Below are 22,409 nucleotides of genomic sequence, written 5' to 3'. Positions count from 1 at the left end.
GTTAATCACCAGTAAATACAGGTAGTAGGGGTGTTAATCACCAGTAAATACAGGTAGTAGTGGTGTTAATCACCAGTAAATACAGGTAGTAATGGTGTTAATCACCAGTAAATACAGGTAGTAGGGGTGTTAATCACCAGTAAATACAGGTAGTAGTGGTGTTAATCACCAGTAAATACAGGTAGTAGTGGTGTTAATCACCAGTAAATACAGGTAGTAGGGGTGTTAATCACCAGTAAATACAGGTAGTAGTGGTGTTAATCACCAGTAAATACAGGTAGTAGTGGTGTTAATCACCAGTAAATACAGGTAGTAGGGGTGTTAATCACCAGTAAATACAGGTAGTAGGGGTGTTAATCACCAGTAAATACAGGTAGTAGTGGTGTTAATCACCAGTAAATACAGGTAGTAGGGGTGTTAATCACCAGTAAATACAGGTAGTAGTGGTGTTAATCACCAGTAAATACAGGTAGTAGTGGTGTTAATCACCAGTAAATACAGGTAGTAGGGGTGTTAATCACCAGTAAATACAGGTAGGGGTGTTAATCACCAGTAAATACAGGTAGTAGTGGTGTTAATCACCAGTAAATACAGGTAGTAGGGATGTTAATCACCAGTAAATACAGGTAGTAGGGGTGTTAATCACCAGTAAATACAGGTAGTAGTGGTGTTAATCACCAGTAAATACAGGTAGTAGGGGTGTTAATCACCAGTAAATACAGGTAGTAGTGGTGTTAATCACCAGTAAATACAGGTAGTAGTGGTGTTAATCACCAGTAAATACAGGTAGTAGGGGTGTTAATCACCAGTAAATACAGGTAGTAGGGGTGTTAATCACCAGTAAATACAGGTAGTAGTGGTGTTAATCACCAGTAAATACAGGTAGTAGTGGTGTTAATCACCAGTAAATACAGGTAGTAGGGGTGTTAATCACCAGTAAATACAGGTAGTAGGGGTGTTAATCACCAGTAAATACAGGTAGTAGTGGTGTTAATCACCAATTAAATACAGGTAGTGGTGTTAATCACCAATTAAATACAGGTAGTGGTGTTAATCACCAGTGAATACAGGTAGTAGTGGTGTTAATCACCAGTAAATATAGGTAGTAGTGGTGTTAATCACCAGTAAATACAGGTAGTGGTGTTAATCACCAGTAAATACAGGTAGTAGTGGTGTTAATCACCAGTAAATACAGGTAGTAGGGGTGTTAATCACCAGTAAATACAGGTAGTAGTGGTGTTAATCACCAGTAAATACAGGTAGTAGTGGTGTTAATCACCAGTAAATACAGGTAGTAGGGGTGTTAATCACCAGTAAATACAGGTAGGGGTGTTAATCACCAGTAAATACAGGTAGTAGTGGTGTTAATCACCAGTAAATACAGGTAGTAGGGGTGTTAATCACCAGTAAATACAGGTAGTAGGGGTGTTAATCACCAGTAAATACAGGTAGTAGTGGTGTTAATCACCAGTAAATACAGGTAGTAGGGGTGTTAATCACCAGTAAATACAGGTAGTAGTGGTGTTAATCACCAGTAAATACAGGTAGTAGTGGTGTTAATCACCAGTAAATACAGGTAGTAGGGGTGTTAATCACCAGTAAATACAGGTAGTAGGGGTGTTAATCACCAGTAAATACAGGTAGTAGTGGTGTTAATCACCAGTAAATACAGGTAGTAGTGGTGTTAATCACCAGTAAATACAGGTAGTAGGGGTGTTAATCACCAGTAAATACAGGTAGTAGGGGTGTTAATCACCAGTAAATACAGGTAGTAGTGGTGTTAATCACCAATTAAATACAGGTAGTGGTGTTAATCACCAATTAAATACAGGTAGTGTTGTTAATCACCAGTGAATACAGGTAGTAGTGGTGTTAATCACCAGTAAATATAGGTAGTAGTGGTGTTAATCACCAGTAAATACAGGTAGTGGTGTTAATCACCAGTAAATACAGGTAGTAGTGGTGTTAATCACCAGTAAATACAGGTAGTAGTGGTGTTAATCACCAGTAAATACAGGTAGTAGTGGTGTTAATCACCAGTAAATACAGGTAGTAGGGGTGTTAATCACCAGTAAATACAGGTAGTAGTGGTGTTAATCACCAGTAAATACAGGTAGTAGTGGTGTTAATCACCAGTAAATACAGGTAGTAGTGGTGTTAATCACCAGTAAATACAGGTAGTAGTGGTGTTAATCACCAGTAAATACAGGTAGTGGTGTTAATCACCAGTAAATACAGGTAGTAGTGGTGTTAATAACCAGTAAATACAGGTAGTAGTGGTGTTAATCACCAGTAAATACAGGTAGTAGGGGGGTTAATCACCAGTAAATACAGGTAGTAGTGGTGTTAATCACCAGTAAATACAGGTAGTAGTGGTGTTAATCACCAGTAAATACAGGTAGTAGTGGTGTTAATCACCAGTAAATACAGGTAGTAGTGGTGTTAATCACCAGTAAATACAGGTAGTAGTGGTGTTAATCACCAGTAAATACAGGTAGTAGTGGTGTTAATCACCAGTAAATACAGGTAGTAGGGGTGTTAATCACCAGTAAATACAGGTAGTAGGGGTGTTAATCACCAGTAAATCCAGGTAGTAGTGGTGTTAATCACCAGTAAATACAGGTAGTAGTGGTGTTAATCACCAGTAAATACAGGTAGTAGTGGTGTTAATCACCAGTAAATACAGGTAGTAGGGGTGTTAATTACCAGTAAATACAGGTAGTAGGGGTGTTAATCACCAGTAAATACAGGTAGTAGGGGTGTTAATCACCAGTAAATACAGGTAGTAGAGGTGTTAATCACCAGTAAATACAGGTAGTAGTGGTGTTAATCACCAGTAAATACAGGTAGTAGTGGTGTTAATCACCAGTAAATACAGGTAGTAGTGGTGTTAATCACCAGTAAATACAGGTAGTAGGGGTGTTAATCACCAGTAAATACAGGTAGTAGGGGTGTTAATCACCAGTAAATACAGGTAGTAGGGGTGTTAATCACCAGTAAATACAGGTAGTAGGGGTGTTAATCACCAGTAAATACAGGTAGTAGGGGTGTTAATCACCAGTAAATACAGGTAGTAGTGGTGTTAATCACCAGTAAATATAGGTAGTAGTGGTGTTAACCACCAGTAAATACAGGTAGTGGTGTTAATCACCAGTAAATACAGGTAGTAGTGGTGTTAATCACCAGTAAATACAGGTAGTAGTGGTGTTAATCACCAGTAAATACAGGTAGTAGTGGTGTTAATCACCAGTAAATACAGGTAGTAGGGGTGTTAATCACCAGTAAATACAGGTAGTAGTGGTGTTAATCACCAGTAAATACAGGTAGTGGTGTTAATCACCAGTAAATACAGGTAGTAGTGGTGTTAATCACCAGTAAATACAGGTAGTAGTGGTGTTAATCACCAGTAAATACAGGTAGTGGTGTTAATCACCAGTAAATACAGGTAGTAGTGGTGTTAATCACCAGTAAATACAGGTAGTAGTGGTGTTAATCACCAGTAAATACAGGTAGTAGTGGTGTTAATCACCAGTAAATACAGGTAGTAGTGGTGTTAATCACCAGTAAATACAGGTAGTAGTGGTGTTAATCACCAGTAAATACAGGTAGTAGTGGTGTTAATCACCAGTAATTACAGGTAGTAGTGGTGTTAATCACCAGTAAATACAGGTAGTAGTGGTGTTAATCACCAGTACATACAGGTAGTAGTGGTGTTAATCACCAGTAAATACAGGTAGTAGTGGTGTTAATCACCAGTAAATACAGGTAGTAGTGGTGTTAATCACCAGTAAATACAGGTAGTAGGGGTGTTAATCACCAGTAAATACAGGTAGTAGGGGTGTTAATCACCAGTAAATACAGGTAGTAGGGGTGTTAATCACCAGTAAATACAGGTAGTAGGGGTGTTAATCACCAGTAAATACAGGTAGTAGGGGTGTTAATCACCAGTAAATACAGGTAGTAGGGGTGTTAATCACCAGTAAATACAGGTAGTAGGGGTGTTAATCACCAGTAAATACAGGTAGTAGGGGTGTTAATCACCAGTAAATACAGGTAGTAGTGGTGTTAATCACCAGTAAATACAGGTAGTAGGGGTGTTAATCACCAGTAAATACAGGAAGTAGGGGTGTTAATCACCAGTAAATACAGGAAGTAGGGGTGTTAATCACCAGTAAATACAGGTAGTAGGGGTGTTAATCACCAGTAAATACAGGTAGTAGGGGTGTTAATCACCAGTAAATACAGGAAGTAGGGGTGTTAATCACCAGTAAATACAGGTAGTAGTGGTGTTAATCACCAGTAAATACAGGTAGTAGTGGTGTTAATCACCAGTAAATACAGGTAGTAGTGGTGTTAATCACCAGTAAATACAGGTAGTAGTGGTGTTAATCACCAGTAAATACAGGTAGTAGGGGTGTTAATCACCAGTAAATACAGGTAGTAGGGGTGTTAATCACCAGTAAATACAGGTAGTAGGGGTGTTAATCACCAGTAAATACAGGTAGTAGTGGTGTTAATCACCAGTAAATACAGGTAGTAGTGGTGTTAATCACCAGTAAATACAGGTAGTAGGGGTGTTAATCACCAGTAAATACAGGTAGTAGTGGTGTTAATCACCAGTAAATACAGGTAGTGGTGTTAATCACCAGTAAATACAGGTAGTAGTGGTGTTAATCACCAGTAAATACAGGTAGTAGTGGTGTTAATCACCAGTAAATACAGGTAGTAGTGGTGTTAATCACCAGTAAATACAGGTAGTAGTGGTGTTAATCACCAGTAAATACAGGTAGTAGTGGTGTTAATCACCAGTAAATACAGGTAGTAGTGGTGTTAATCACCAGTAAATACAGGTAGTAGTGGTGTTAATCACCAGTAAATACAGGTAGTAGGGGTGTTAATCACCAGTAAATACAGGTAGTAGGGGTGTTAATCACCAGTAAATCCAGGTAGTAGTGGTGTTAATCACCAGTAAATACAGGTAGTAGTGGTGTTAATCACCAGTAAATACAGGTAGTAGTGGTGTTAATCACCAGTAAATACAGGTAGTAGGGGTGTTAATTACCAGTAAATACAGGTAGTAGGGGTGTTAATCACCAGTAAATACAGGTAGTAGGGGTGTTAATCACCAGTAAATACAGGTAGTAGAGGTGTTAATCACCAGTAAATACAGGTAGTAGTGGTGTTAATCACCAGTAAATACAGGTAGTAGTGGTGTTAATCACCAGTAAATACAGGTAGTAGTGGTGTTAATCACCAGTAAATACAGGTAGTAGGGGTGTTAATCACCAGTAAATACAGGTAGTAGGGGTGTTAATCACCAGTAAATACAGGTAGTAGGGGTGTTAATCACCAGTAAATACAGGTAGTAGGGGTGTTAATCACCAGTAAATACAGGTAGTAGGGGTGTTAATCACCAGTAAATACAGGTAGTAGTGGTGTTAATCACCAGTAAATATAGGTAGTAGTGGTGTTAACCACCAGTAAATACAGGTAGTGGTGTTAATCACCAGTAAATACAGGTAGTAGTGGTGTTAATCACCAGTAAATACAGGTAGTAGTGGTGTTAATCACCAGTAAATACAGGTAGTAGTGGTGTTAATCACCAGTAAATACAGGTAGTAGGGGTGTTAATCACCAGTAAATACAGGTAGTAGTGGTGTTAATCACCAGTAAATACAGGTAGTGGTGTTAATCACCAGTAAATACAGGTAGTAGTGGTGTTAATCACCAGTAAATACAGGTAGTAGTGGTGTTAATCACCAGTAAATACAGGTAGTGGTGTTAATCACCAGTAAATACAGGTAGTAGTGGTGTTAATCACCAGTAAATACAGGTAGTAGTGGTGTTAATCACCAGTAAATACAGGTAGTAGTGGTGTTAATCACCAGTAAATACAGGTAGTAGTGGTGTTAATCACCAGTAAATACAGGTAGTAGTGGTGTTAATCACCAGTAAATACAGGTAGTAGTGGTGTTAATCACCAGTAATTACAGGTAGTAGTGGTGTTAATCACCAGTAAATACAGGTAGTAGTGGTGTTAATCACCAGTACATACAGGTAGTAGTGGTGTTAATCACCAGTACATACAGGTAGTAGTGGTGTTAATCACCAGTAAATACAGGTAGTAGTGGTGTTAATCACCAGTAAATACAGGTAGTAGGGGTGTTAATCACCAGTAAATACAGGTAGTAGGGGTGTTAATCACCAGTAAATACAGGTAGTAGGGGTGTTAATCACCAGTAAATACAGGTAGTAGGGGTGTTAATCACCAGTAAATACAGGTAGTAGGGGTGTTAATCACCAGTAAATACAGGTAGTAGGGGTGTTAATCACCAGTAAATACAGGTAGTAGGGGTGTTAATCACCAGTAAATACAGGTAGTAGGGGTGTTAATCACCAGTAAATACAGGTAGTAGTGGTGTTAATCACCAGTAAATACAGGTAGTAGGGGTGTTAATCACCAGTAAATACAGGAAGTAGGGGTGTTAATCACCAGTAAATACAGGAAGTAGGGGTGTTAATCACCAGTAAATACAGGTAGTAGGGGTGTTAATCACCAGTAAATACAGGTAGTAGGGGTGTTAATCACCAGTAAATACAGGAAGTAGGGGTGTTAATCACCAGTAAATACAGGTAGTAGTGGTGTTAATCACCAGTAAATACAGGTAGTAGTGGTGTTAATCACCAGTAAATACAGGTAGTAGTGGTGTTAATCACCAGTAAATACAGGTAGTAGTGGTGTTAATCACCAGTAAATACAGGTAGTAGGGGTGTTAATCACCAGTAAATACAGGTAGTAGGGGTGTTAATCACCAGTAAATACAGGTAGTAGGGGTGTTAATCACCAGTAAATACAGGTAGTAGTGGTGTTAATCACCAGTAAATACAGGTAGTAGTGGTGTTAATCACCAGTAAATACAGGTAGTAGGGGTGTTAATCACCAGTAAATACAGGTAGTAGTGGTGTTAATCACCAGTAAATACAGGTAGTGGTGTTAATCACCAGTAAATACAGGTAGTAGTGGTGTTAATCACCAGTAAATACAGGTAGTAGTGGTGTTAATCACCAGTAAATACAGGTAGTAGTGGTGTTAATCACCAGTAAATACAGGTAGTAGTGGTGTTAATCACCAGTAAATACAGGTAGTAGTGGTGTTAATCACCAGTAAATACAGGTAGTAGTGGTGTTAATCACCAGTAAATACAGGTAGTAGTGGTGTTAATCACCAGTAAATATAGGTAGTAGGGGTGTTAATCACCAGTAAATACAGGTAGTAGTGGTGTTAATCACCAGTAAATACAGGTAGTAGTGGTGTTAATCACCAGTAAATACAGGTAGTAGTGGTGTTAATCACCAGTAATTACAGGTAGTAGTGGTGTTAATCACCAGTAAATACAGGTAGTAGTGGTGTTAATCACCAGTACATACAGGTAGTAGTGGTGTTGATCACCAGTAAATACAGGTAGTAGTGGTGTTAATCACCAGTAAATACAGGTAGTAGTGGTGTTAATCACCAGTAAATACAGGTAGTAGGGGTGTTAATCACCAGTAAATACAGGTAGTAGGGGTGTTAATCACCAGTAAATACAGGTAGTAGTGGTGTTAATCACCAGTAAATACAGGTAGTAGTGGTGTTAATCACCAGTAAATACAGGTAGTAGTGGTGTTAATCACCAGTAAATACAGGTAGTAGGGGTGTTAATCACCAGTAAATACAGGTAGTAGGGGTGTTAATCACCAGTAAATACAGGTAGTAGGGGTGTTAATCACCAGTAAATACAGGTAGTAGGGGTGTTAATCACCAGTAAATACAGGTAGTAGGGGTGTTAATCACCAGTAAATACAGGTAGTAGTGGTGTTAATCACCAGTAAATACAGGTAGTAGGGGTGTTAATCACCAGTAAATACAGGTAGTAGGGGTGTTAATCACCAGTAAATACAGGAAGTAGGGGTGTTAATCACCAGTAAATACAGGTAGTAGTGGTGTTAATCACCAGTAAATACAGGTAGTAGGGGTGTTAATCACCAGTAAATACAGGTAGTAGGGGTGTTAATCACCAGTAAATACAGGTAAGGGTGTTAATCACCAGTAAATACAGGAAGTAGGGGTGTTAATCACCAGTAAATACAGGTAGTAGTGGTGTTAATCACCAGTAAATACAGGTAGTAGTGGTGTTAATCACCAGTAAATACAGGTAGTAGTGGTGTTAATCACCAGTAAATACAGGTAGTAGTGGTGTTAATCACCAGTAAATACAGGTAGTAGGGGTGTTAATCACCAGTAAATACAGGTAGTAGGGGTGTTAATCACCAGTAAATACAGGTAGTAGGGGTGTTAATCACCAGTAAATACAGGTAGTAGGGGTGTTAATCACCAGTAAATACAGGTAGTAGTGGTGTTAATCACCAGTAAATACAGGTAGTAGTGGTGTTAATCACCAGTAAATACAGGTAGTAGTGGTGATAATCACCAGTAAATACAGGTAGGGGTGTTAATCACCAGTAAATACAGGTAGTAGGAGTGTTAATCACCAGTAAATACAGGTAGTAGTGGTGTTAATCACTATTAAATACAGGTAGGGGTGTTAATCACCAGTAAATACAGGTAGTAGTGGTGTTAATCACCAGTAAATACAGGTAGTGGTGTTAATCACCTGTAAATACAGGTAGTAGTGGTGTTAATCACCAGTAAATACAGGTAGTAGGGGTGTTAATCACCAGTAAATACAGGTAGTAGGGGTGTTAATCACCAGTAAATACAGGTAGTAGTGTTAATCACCAGTAAATACAGGTAGTAGGGGTGTTAATCACCAGTAAATACAGGTAGTAGGGGTGTTAATCACCAGTAAATACAGGTAGTAGTGGTGTTAATCACCAGTAAATACAGGTAGTAGTGGTGTTAATCACCAGTAAATACGGGTAGTAGTGGTGTTAATCACCAGTAAATACGGGTAGTAGTGGTGTTAATCACCAGTAAATACGGGTAGTAGTGGTGTTAATCACCAGTAAATACAGGTAGTAGTGGTGTTAATCACCAGTATATACAGGTAGTAGTGGTGTTAATCACCAGTAAATACAGGTAGTAGTGGTGTTAATCACCAGTAAATACAGGTAGTGGTGTTAATCACCAGTAAATACAGGTAGTAGTGGTGTTAATCACCAGTAAATACAGGTAGTAGGGGTGTTAATCACCAGTAAATACAGGTAGTAGTGTTAATCACCAGTAAATACAGGTAGTAGGGGTGTTAATCACCAGTAAATACAGGTAGTAGTGGTGTTAATCACCAGTAAATACAGGTAGTAGTGGTGTTAATCACCAGTAAATACAGGTAGTAGGGGTGTTAATCACCAGTAAATACAGGTAGTAGTGGTGTTAATCACCAGTAAATACAGGTAGTAGTGGTGTTAATCACCAGTAAATACAGGTAGTAGGGGTGTTAATCACCAGTAAATACAGGTAGTAGTGGTGTTAATCACCAGTAAATACAGGTAGTAGTGGTGTTAATCACCAGTAAATACAGGTAGTAGGGGTGTTAATCACCAGTAAATACAGGTAGTAGTGGTGTTAATCACCAGTAAATACAGGTAGTGGTGTTAATCACCAGTAAATACAGGTAGTAGTGGTGTTAATCACCAGTAAATACAGGTAGTAGTGGTGTTAATCACCAGTAAATACAGGTAGTAGTGGTGTTAATCACCAGTAAATACAGGTAGTAGTGGTGTTAATCACCAGTAAATACAGGTAGTAGGGGTGTTAATCACCAGTAAATACAGGTAGTAGTGGTGTTAATCACCAGTAAATACAGGTAGTAGTGGTGTTAATCACCAGTAAATACAGGTAGTGGTGTTAATCACCAGTAAATACAGGTAGTAGTGGTGTTAATCACCAGTAAATACATGTAGTAGTGGTGTTAATCACCAGTAAATACAGGTAGTAGTGGTGTTAATCACCAGTAAATACAGGTAGTAGTGGTGTTAATCACCAGTAAATACAGGTAGTGGTGTTAATCACCAGTAAATACAGGTAGTAGTGGTGTTAATCACCAGTAAATACAGGTAGTAGTGGTGTTAATCACCAGTAAATACAGGTAGTAGTGGTGTTAATCACCAGTAAATACAGGTAGTAGGGGTGTTAATCACCAGTAAATACAGGTAGTAGTGGTGTTAATCACCAGTAAATACAGGTAGTAGGGGTGTTAATCACCAGTAAATACAGGTAGTAGGGGTGTTAATCACCTGTAAATACAGGTAGTAGGGGTGTTAATCACCAGTAAATACAGGTAGTAGTGGTGTTAATCACCAGTAAATACAGGTAGTAGTGGTGTTAATCACCAGTAAATACAGGTAGTGGTGGTGTTAATCACCAGTAAATACAGGTAGTAGTGGTGTTAATCACCAGTAAATACAGGTAGTAGGGGTGTTAATCACCAGTAATTACAGGTAGTAGGGGTGTTAATCACCAGTAAATACAGGTAGTAGTGGTGTTAATCACCAGTAAATACTGGTAGTATGGGTGTTAATCACCAGTAAATACAGGTAGTAGGGGTGTTAATCACCAGTAAATACAGGTAGTAGTGGTGTTAATCACCAGTAAATACAGGTAGTAGGGGTGTTAATCACCAGTAAATACAGGTAGTAGTGGTGTTAATCACCAGTAAATACAGGTAGTAGTGTTAATCACCAGTAAATACAGGTAGTAGTGGTGTTAATCACCAGTAAATACAGGTAGTAGTGGTGTTAATCACCAGTAAATACAGGTAGTAGTGGTGTTAATCACCAGTAAATACAGGTAGTAGGGGTATTAATCACCAGTAAATACAGGTAGTAGTGGTGTTAATCACCAGTAAATACTGGTAATAGGGGTGTTAATCACCAGTAAATACAGGTAGTAGTGGTGTTAATCACCAGTAAATACAGGTAGGGGTGTTAATCACCAGTAAATACAGGTAGTAGTGGTGTTAATCACCAGTAAATACAGGTAGTAGTGGTGTTAATCACCAGTAAATACAGGTAGTGGTGTTAATCACCAGTAAATACAGGTAGTAGTGGTGTTAATCACCAGTAAATACATGTAGTAGTGGTGTTAATCACCAGTAAATACAGGTAGTAGTGGTGTTAATCACCAGTAAATACAGGTAGTAGTGGTGTTAATCACCAGTAAATACAGGTAGTGGTGTTAATCACCAGTAAATACAGGTAGTAGTGGTGTTAATCACCAGTAAATACATGTAGTAGTGGTGTTAATCACCAGTAAATACAGGTAGTAGTGGTGTTAATCACCAGTAAATACAGGTAGTAGGGGTGTTAATCACCAGTAAATACAGGTAGTAGTGGTGTTAATCACCAGTAAATACAGGTAGTAGGGGTGTTAATCACCAGTAAATACAGGTAGTAGGGGTGTTAATCACCTGTAAATACAGGTAGTAGGGGTGTTAATCACCAGTAAATACAGGTAGTAGTGGTGTTAATCACCAGTAAATACAGGTAGTAGTGGTGTTAATCACCAGTAAATACAGGTAGTGGTGGTGTTAATCACCAGTAAATACAGGTAGTAGTGGTGTTAATCACCAGTAAATACAGGTAGTAGGGGTGTTAATCACCAGTAATTACAGGTAGTAGGGGTGTTAATCACCAGTAAATACAGGTAGTAGTGGTGTTAATCACCAGTAAATACTGGTAGTATGGGTGTTAATCACCAGTAAATACAGGTAGTAGGGGTGTTAATCACCAGTAAATACAGGTAGTAGTGGTGTTAATCACCAGTAAATACAGGTAGTAGGGGTGTTAATCACCAGTAAATACAGGTAGTAGTGGTGTTAATCACCAGTAAATACAGGTAGTAGTGTTAATCACCAGTAAATACAGGTAGTAGTGGTGTTAATCACCAGTAAATACAGGTAGTAGTGGTGTTAATCACCAGTAAATACAGGTAGTAGTGGTGTTAATCACCAGTAAATACAGGTAGTAGGGGTATTAATCACCAGTAAATACAGGTAGTAGTGGTGTTAATCACCAGTAAATACTGGTAATAGGGGTGTTAATCACCAGTAAATACAGGTAGTAGTGGTGTTAATCACCAGTAAATACAGGTAGGGGTGTTAATCACCAGTAAATACAGGTAGTAGTGGTGTTAATCACCAGTAAATACAGGTAGTAGGGGTGTTAATCACCAGTAAATACAGGTAGTAGGGGTGTTAATCACCAGTAAATACAGGTAGTAGTGGTGTTAATCACCAGTAAATACAGGTAGGGGTGTTAATCACCAGTAAATACAGGTAGTAGTGGTGTTAATCACCAGTAAATACAGGTAGTAGTGGTGTTAATCACCAGTAAATACAGGTAGTAGTGGTGTTAATCACCAGTAAATACAGGTAGTAGTGGTGTTAATCACCAGTACATACAGGTAGGGGTGTTAATCACCAGTAAATACTGGTAGTAGTGGTGTTAATCACCAGTAAATACAGGTAGTAGTGGTGTTAATCACAAGTAAATACAGGTAGTAGTGGTGTTAATCACCAGTAAATACAGGTAGTAGTGGTGTTAATCACCAGTAAATACAGGTAGTAGTGGTGTTAATCACCAGTAAATACAGGTAGTAGGGGTGTTAATCACCAGTAAATACAGGTAGGGGTGTTAATCACCAGTTAATACAGGTAGTAGGGGTGTTAATCACCAGTAAATACAGGTAGTAGTGGTGTTAATCACCAGTAAATACAGGTAGTAGGGGTGTTAATCACCAGTAAATACAGGTAGTAGGGGTGTTAATCACCAGTAAATACAGTTAGTAGGGGTGTTAATCACCAGTAAATACAAGTAGTAGTGGTGTTAATCACCAGTAAATACAGGTAGTAGTGGTGTTAATCACCAGTAAATACAGGTAGTAGTGGTGTTAATCACCAGTAAATACAGGTAGTAGGGGTGTTAATCACCAGTAAATACAGGTAGTAGTGGTGTTAATCACCAGTAAATACAGGTAGTAGGGGTGTTAATCACCAGTAAATACAGGTAGTAGTGGTGTTAATCACCAGTAAATACAGGTAGTAGGGGTGTTAATCACCAGTAAATACAGGTAGTAGTGGTGTTAATCACCAGTAAATATAGGTAGTAGTGGTGTTAATCACCAGTAAATACAGGTAGTAGGGGTGTTAATCACCAGTAAATACAGGTAGTAGTGGTGTTAATCACCAGTAAATACAGGTAGTAGGGGTGTTAATCACCAGTAAATACAGGTAGTAGGGGTGTTAATCACCAGTAAATACAGGTAGTAGTGAGTTAATCACCAGTAAATACAGGTAGAAGTGGTGTTAATCATCAGTAAATACAGGTAGTAGTGGTGTTAATCACCAGTAAATACAGGTAGTAGGGGTGTTAATTACCAGTAAATACAGGTAGTAGGGGTGTTAATCACCAGTAAATACAGGTAGTGGTGGTGATAATCACCAGTAAATACAGGTAGTAGGGGTGTTAATCACCAGTAAATACAGGTAGTAGTGGTGTTAATCACCAGTAAATACAGGTAGTAGGGGTGTTAATCACCAGTAAATACAGGTAGTAGTGGTGTTAATCACCAGTAAATACAGGTAGAAGTGGTGTTAATCACCAGTAAATACAGGTAGTAGTGGTGTTAATCACCAGTAAATACAGGTAGTGGTGGTGTTAATCACCAGTAAATACAGGTAGTGGTGGTGTTAATCACCAGTAAATACAGGTAGTAGTGGTGTTAATCACCAGTAAATACAGGTAGTAGTGGTGTTAATCACCAGTAAATACAGGTAGTAGGGGTGTTAATCACCAGTAAATACAGGTAGTAGTGGTGTTAATCACCAGTAAATACAGGTAGTAGTGGTGTTAATCACCAGTAAATACAGGTAGTAGTGGTGTTAATCACCAGTAAATACAGGTAGTAGGGGTGTTAATCACCAGTAAATACAGGTAGTAGTGGTGTTAATCACCAGTAAATACAGGTAGTAGTGGTGTTAATCACCAGTAAATACAGGTAGTGGTGTTAATCACCAGTAAATACAGGTAGTAGTGGTGTTAATCACCAGTAAATACATGTAGTAGTGGTGTTAATCACCAGTAAATACAGGTAGTAGTGGTGTTAATCACCAGTAAATACAGGTAGTAGGGGTGTTAATCACCAGTAAATACAGGTAGTAGTGGTGTTAATCACCAGTAAATACAGGTAGTAGTGGTGTTAATCACCAATAAATACAGGTAGTAGGGGTGTTAATCACCAGTAAATACTAGTAGTAGTGGTGTTAATCACCAGTAAATACAGGTAGTAGTGGTGTTAATCACCAGTAAATACAGGTAGTAGTGGTGTTAATCACCAGTAAATACAGGTAGTAGTGGTGTTAATCACCAGTAAATACAGGTAGTAGGGGTGTTAATCACCAGTAAATACAGGTAGTAGTGGTGTTAATCACCAGTAAATACAGGTAGTAGTGGTGTTAATCACCAGTAAATACAGGTAGTAGGGGTGTTAATCACCAGTAAATACAGGTAGTAGGGGTGTTAATCACCTGTAAATACAGGTAGTAGGGGTGTTAATCACCAGTAAATACAGGTAGTAGTGGTGTTAATCACCAGTAAATACAGGTAGTAGTGGTGTTAATCACCAGTAAATACAGGTAGTGGTGGTGTTAATCACCAGTAAATACAGGTAGTAGTGGTGTTAATCACCAGTAAATACAGGTAGTAGGGGTGTTAATCACCAGTAATTACAGGTAGTAGGGGTGTTAATCACCAGTAAATACAGGTAGTAGTGGTGTTAATCACCAGTAAATACTGGTAGTATGGGTGTTAATCACCAGTAAATACAGGTAGTAGGGGTGTTAATCACCAGTAAATACAGGTAGTAGTGGTGTTAATCACCAGTAAATACAGGTAGTAGTGTTGTTAATCACCAGTAAATACAGGTAGTAGTGGTGTTAATCACCAGTAAATACAGGTAGTAGTGGTGTTACTCACCAGTAAATACAGGTAGTAGTGGTGTTACTCACCAGTAAATACAGGTAGTAGTGTTAATCACCAGTAAATACAGGTAGTAGTGGTGTTAATCACCAGTAAATACAGGTAGTAGTGGTGTTAATCACCAGTAAATACAGGTAGTAGTGGTGTTAATCACCAGTAAATACAGGTAGTAGGGGTATTAATCACCAGTAAATACAGGTAGTAGTGGTGTTAATCACCAGTAAATACTGGTAATAGGGGTGTTAATCACCAGTAAATACAGGTAGTAGTGGTGTTAATCACCAGTAAATACAGGTAGGGGTGTTAATCACCAGTAAATACAGGTATTAGTGGTGTTAATCACCAGTAAATACAGGTAGTAGGGGTGTTAATCACCAGTAAATACAGGTAGTAGTGGTGTTAATCACCAGTAAATACAGGTAGGGGTGTTAATCACCAGTAAATACAGGTAGTAGTGGTGTTAATCACCAGTAAATACAGGTAGTAGTGGTGTTAATCACCAGTAAATACAGGTAGTAGTGGTGTTAATCACCAGTAAATACAGGTAGTAGTGGTGTTAATCACCAGTAAATACAGGTAGGGGTGTTAATCACCAGTAAATACAGGTAGTAGTGGTGTTAATCACCAGTAAATACAGGTAGTAGTGGTGATAATCACCAGTAAATACAGGTAGTAGTGGTGTTAATCACCAGTAAATACAGGTAGTAGTGGTGTTAATCACCAGTAAATACAGGTAGTAGTGGTGTTAATCACCAGTAAATACAGGTAGTAGGGGTGTTAATCACCAGTAAATACAGGTAGGGGTGTTAATCACCAGTTAATACAGGTAGTAGGGGTGTTAATCACCAGTAAATACAGGTAGTAGTGGTGTTAATCACCAGTAAATACAGGTAGTAGGGGTGTTAATCACCAGTAAATACAGGTAGTAGGGGTGTTAATCACCAGTAAATACAGGTAGTAGGGGTGTTAATCACCAGTAAATACAGGTAGTGGTGTTAATCACCAGTAAATACAGGTAGTAGGGGTGTTAATCACCAGGAAATACAGGTAGTAGTGGTGTTAATCACCAGTAAATACAGGTAGTAGTGGTGTTAATCACCAGTAAATACAGGTAGTAGTGGTGTTAATCACCAGTAAATACAGGTAGTAGTGGTGTTAATCACCAGTAAATACAGGTAGTAGGGGTGTTAATCACCAGTAAATACAGGTAGTAGTGGTGTTAATCACCAGTAAATACAGGTAGTAGGGGTGTTAATCACCAGTAAATACAGGTAGTAGTGGTGTTAATCACCAGTAAATACAGGTAGTAGGGGTGTTAATCACCAGTAAATACAGGTAGTAGTGGTGTTAATCACCAGTAAATATAGGTAGTAGTGGTGTTAATCACCAGTAAATACAGGTAGTAGTGGTGTTAATCACCAGTAAATACAGGTAGTAGTGGTGTTAATCACCAGTAAATACAGGTAGTAGGGGTGTTAATCACCAGTAAATACAGGTAGTAGTGGTGTTAATCACCAGTAAATACAGGTAGTAGTGGTGTTAATCACCAGTAAATACAGGTAGTAGGGGTGTTAATCACCAGTAAATACAGGTAGTAGTGAGTTAATCACCAGTAAATACAGGTAGAAGTGGTGTTAATCATCAGTAAATACAGGTAGTAGTGGTGTTAATCACCAGTAAATACAGGTAGTAGGGGTGTTAATTACCAGTAAATACAGGTAGTAGGGGTGTTAATCACCAGTAAATACAGGTAGTGGTGGTGTTAATCACCAGTAAATACAGGTAGGGGTGGTGATAATCACCAGTAAATACAGGTAGTAGGGGTGTTAATCACCAGTAAATACAGGTAGTAGTGGTGTTAATCACCAGTAAATACAGGTAGTAGGGGTGTTAATCACCAGTAAATACAGGTAGTAGTGGTGTTAATCACCAGTAAATACAGGTAGAAGTGGTGTTAATCACCAGTAAATACAGGTAGTAGTGGTGTTAATCACCAGTAAATACAGGTAGTAGGGGTGTTAATCACCAGTAAATACAGGTAGTAGTGGTGTTAATCACCAGTAAATACAGGTAGTGGTGGTGTTAATCACCAGTAAATACAGGTAGTGGTGGTGTTAATCACCAGTAAATACAGGTAGTAGTGGTGTTAATCACCAGTAAATACAGGTAGTAGTGGTGTTAATCACCAGTAAATACAGGTAGTAGGGGTGTTAATCACCAGTAAATACAGGTAGTAGTGGTGTTAATCACCAGTAAATACAGGTAGTAGTGGTGTTAATCACCAGTAAATACAGGTAGTAGGGGTGTTAATCACCAGTAAATACAGGTAGTAGTGGTGTTAATCACCAGTAAATACAGGTAGTAGTGGTGTTAATCACCAGTAAATACAGGTAGTAGGGGTGTTAATCACCAGTAAATACAGGTAGTAGTGGTGTTAATCACCAGTAAATACAGGTAGTAGTGGTGTTAATCACCAGTAAATACAGGTAGTAGGGGTGTTAATCACCAGTAAATACAGGTAGTAGTGGTGTTAATCACCAGTAAATACAGGTAGTAGTGGTGTTAATCACCAGTAAATACAGGTAGTAGGGGTGTTAATTACCAGTAAATACAGGTAGGGGGGTTAATCACCAGTAAATACAGGTAGTAGTGGTGTTAATCACCAGTAAATACAGGTAGTAGGGGTGTTAATCACCAGTAAATACAGGTAGTAGTGGTGTTAATCACCAGTAAATACAGGTAGTAGGGGTGTTAATCACCAGTAAATACAGGTAGTAGTGGTGTTAATCACCAGTAAATACAGGTAGTAGGGGTGTTAATCACCAGTAAATACAGGTAGTAGGGGTGTTAATCAGCAGTAAATACAGGTAGTAGGGGTGTTAATCACCAGTAAATACAGGTAGTAGTGGTGTTAATCACCAGTAAATACAGGTAGTAGGGGGGTTAATCACCAGTAAATACAGGTAGTAGTGGTGTTAATCACCAGTAAATACAGGTAGTAGTGGTGTTAATCACCAGTAAATACAGGTAGTAGGGGTGTTAATCACCAGTAAATACAGGTAGTAGGGGTGTTAATCACCAGTAAATACAGGTAGTAGTGGTGTTAATCACCAGTAAATACAGGTAGTAGGGGTGTTAATCAACAGTAAATACAGGTAGTAGTGGTGTTAATCACCAGTAAATACAGGTAGTAGTGGTGTTAATCACCAGTAAATACAGGTAGAAGTGGTGTTAATCACCAGTAAATACAGGTAGTAGGGGTGTTAATCACCAGTAAATACAGGTAGTAGTGGTGTTAATCACCAGTAAATACAGGTAGTAGGGGTGTTAATCACCAGTAAATACAGGTAGGGGTGTTAATCACCAGTAAATACAGGTAGTAGGGGTGTTAATCACCAGTAAATACAGATAGTAGTGGTGTTAATCACCAGTAAATACAGGTAGTAGGGGGGTTAATCACCAGTAAATACAGGTAGTAGTGGTGTTAATCACCAGTAAATACAGGTAGTAGGGGGGTTAATCACCAGTAAATACAGGTAGTAGTGGTGTTAATCACCAGTAAATACAGGTAGTAGTGGTGTTAATCACCAGTAAATACAGGTAGTAGTGGTGTTAATCACCAGTAAATACAGGTAGTAGGGGTGTTAATCACCAGTAAATACAGGTAGTAGTGGTGTTAATCACCAGTAAATACAGGTAGTAGTGGTGTTCATCACCAGTAAATACAGGTAGTAGTGGTGTTAATCACCAGTAAATACAGGTAGTAGGGGTGTTAATCACCCGTAAATACAGGTAGTAGGGGTGTTAATCACCAGTAAATACAGGTAGTAGTGGTGTTAATCACCAGTAAATACAGGTAGTAGGGGTGTTAATCACCAGTAAATACAGGTAGTAGGGGTGTTAATCACCAGTAAATACAGGTAGTAGGGGTGTTAATCACCAGTAAATACAGGTAGTAGTGGTGTTAATCACCAGTAAATACAGGTAGTAGTGGTGTTAATCACCAGTAAATACAGGTAGTAGGGGTGTTAATCACCAGTAAATACAGGTAGTAGTGGTGTTAATCACCAGTAAATACAGGTAGTAGTGGTGTTAATCACCAGTAAATACAGGTAGTAGTGGTGTTAATCACCAGTAAATACAGGTAGTAGTGGTGTTAATCACCAGTAAATACAGGTAGTAGGGGGTTAATCACCAGTAAATACAGGTAGTGGTGTTAATCACCAGTAAATACAGGTAGTAGGGGTGTTAATCACCAGTAAATACAGGTAGTAGTGGTGTTAATCACCAGTAAATACAGGTAGTAGTGGTGTTAATCACCAGTAAATACAGGTAGTAGTGGTGTTAATCACCAGTAAATACAGGTAGTAGTGGTGTTAATCACCAGTAAATACAGGTAGTAGGGGTGTTAATCACCAGTAAATACAGGTAGTAGTGGTGTTAATCACCAGTAAATACAGGTAGTAGGGGTGTTAATCACCAGTAAATACAGGTAGTAGTGGTGTTAATCACCAGTAAATACAGGTAGTAGGGGTGTTAATCACCAGTAAATACAGGTAGTAGTGGTGTTAATCACCAGTAAATATAGGTAGTAGTGGTGTTAATCACCAGTAAATACAGGTAGTAGGGGTGTTAATCACCAGTAAATACAGGTAGTAGTGGTGTTAATCACCAGTAAATACAGGTAGTAGTGGTGTTAATCACCAGTAAATACAGGTAGTAGGGGTGTTAATCACCAGTAAATACAGGTAGTAGTGAGTTAATCACCAGTAAATACAGGTAGAAGTGGTGTTAATCATCAGTAAATACAGGTAGTAGTGGTGTTAATCACCAGTAAATACAGGTAGTAGGGGTGTTAATTACCAGTAAATACAGGTAGTAGGGGTGTTAATCACCAGTAAATACAGGTAGTAGGGGTGTTAATCACCAGTAAATACAGGTAGTGGTGGTGTTAATCACCAGTAAATACAGGTAGGGGTGGTGATAATCACCAGTAAATACAGGTAGTAGGGGTGTTAATCACCAGTAAATACAGGTAGTAGTGGTGTTAATCACCAGTAAATACAGGTAGTAGGGGTGTTAATCACCAGTAAATACAGGTAGTAGTGGTGTTAATCACCAGTAAATACAGGTAGAAGTGGTGTTAATCACCAGTAAATACAGGTAGTAGTGGTGTTAATCACCAGTAAATACAGGTAGTAGGGGTGTTAATCACCAGTAAATACAGGTAGTAGTGGTGTTAATCACCAGTAAATACAGGTAGTGGTGGTGTTAATCACCAGTAAATACAGGTAGTGGTGGTGTTAATCACCAGTAAATACAGGTAGTAGTGGTGTTAATCACCAGTAAATACAGGTAGTAGTGGTGTTAATCACCAGTAAATACAGGTAGTAGTGGTGTTAATCACCAGTAAATACAGGTAGTAGTGGTGTTAATCACCAGTAAATACAGGTAGTAGGGGTGTTAATCACCAGTAAATACAGGTAGTAGTGGTGTTAATCACCAGTAAATACAGGTAGTAGTGGTGTTAATCACCAGTAAATACAGGTAGTAGGGGTGTTAATCACCAGTAAATACAGGTAGTAGTGGTGTTAATCACCAGTAAATACAGGTAGTAGTGGTGTTAATCACCAGTAAATACAGGTAGTAGGGGTGTTAATTACCAGTAAATACAGGTAGGGGGGTTAATCACCAGTAAATACAGGTAGTAGTGGTGTTAATCACCAGTAAATACAGGTAGTAGGGGTGTTAATCACCAGTAAATACAGGTAGTAGTGGTGTTAATCACCAGTAAATACAGGTAGTAGGGGTGTTAATCACCAGTAAATACAGGTAGTAGTGGTGTTAATCACCAGTAAATACAGGTAGTAGGGGTGTTAATCACCAGTAAATACAGGTAGTAGGGGTGTTAATCAGCAGTAAATACAGGTAGTAGGGGTGTTAATCACCAGTAAATACAGGTAGTAGTGGTGTTAATCACCAGTAAATACAGGTAGTAGGGGGGTTAATCACCAGTAAATACAGGTAGTAGTGGTGTTAATCACCAGTAAATACAGGTAGTAGTGGTGTTAATCACCAGTAAATACAGGTAGTAGGGGTGTTAATCACCAGTAAATACAGGTAGTGGTGTTAATCACCAGTAAATACAGGTAGTAGTGGTGTTAATCACCAGTAAATACAGGTAGTAGGGGTGTTAATCAACAGTAAATACAGGTAGTAGTGGTGTTAATCACCAGTAAATACAGGTAGTAGTGGTGTTAATCACCAGTAAATACAGGTAGAAGTGGTGTTAATCACCAGTAAATACAGGTAGTAGGGGTGTTAATCACCAGTAAATACAGGTAGTAGTGGTGTTAATCACCAGTAAATACAGGTAGTAGGGGTGTTAATCACCAGTAAATACAGGTAGGGGTGTTAATCACCAGTAAATACAGGTAGTAGGGGTGTTAATCACCAGTAAATACAGATAGTAGTGGTGTTAATCACCAGTAAATACAGGTAGTAGGGGGGTTAATCACCAGTAAATACAGGTAGTAGTGGTGTTAATCACCAGTAAATACAGGTAGTAGGGGGGTTAATCACCAGTAAATACAGGTAGTAGTGGTGTTAATCACCAGTAAATACAGGTAGTAGTGGTGTTAATCACCAGTAAATACAGGTAGTAGTGGTGTTAATCACCAGTAAATACAGGTAGTAGGGGTGTTAATCACCAGTAAATACAGGTAGTAGTGGTGTTAATCACCAGTAAATACAGGTAGTAGTGGTGTTCATCACCAGTAAATACAGGTAGTAGTGGTGTTAATCACCAGTAAATACAGGTAGTAGGGGTGTTAATCACCCGTAAATACAGGTAGTAGGGGTGTTAATCACCAGTAAATACAGGTAGTAGTGGTGTTAATCACCAGTAAATACAGGTAGTAGGGGTGTTAATCACCAGTAAATACAGGTAGTAGGGGTGTTAATCACCAGTAAATACAGGTAGTAGGGGTGTTAATCACCAGTAAATACAGGTAGTAGTGGTGTTAATCACCAGTAAATACAGGTAGTAGTGGTGTTAATCACCAGTAAATACAGGTAGTAGGGGTGTTAATCACCAGTAAATACAGGTAGTAGTGGTGTTAATCACCAGTAAATACAGGTAGTAGTGGTGTTAATCACCAGTAAATACAGGTAGTAGTGGTGTTAATCACCAGTAAATACAGGTAGTAGTGGTGTTAATCACCAGTAAATACAGGTAGTAGGGGTGTTAATCACCAGTAAATACAGGTAGTAGTGGTGTTAATCACCAGTAAATACAGGTAGTAGTGGTGTTAATCACCAGTAAATACAGGTAGTAGGGGTGTTAATCACCAGTAAATACAGGTAGTAGGGGTGTTAATCACCAGTAAATACAGGTAGTAGTGGTGTTAATCACCAGTAAATACAGGTAGTAG

Source organism: Salvelinus alpinus, chromosome 13 (genome assembly GCF_045679555.1).
Source record: "Salvelinus alpinus chromosome 13, SLU_Salpinus.1, whole genome shotgun sequence".
Taxonomy (NCBI): domain Eukaryota; kingdom Metazoa; phylum Chordata; class Actinopteri; order Salmoniformes; family Salmonidae; genus Salvelinus; species Salvelinus alpinus.
The sequence above is the reverse complement of the archived record's forward strand: the minus strand, read 5'-3'. Positions refer to the sequence as shown.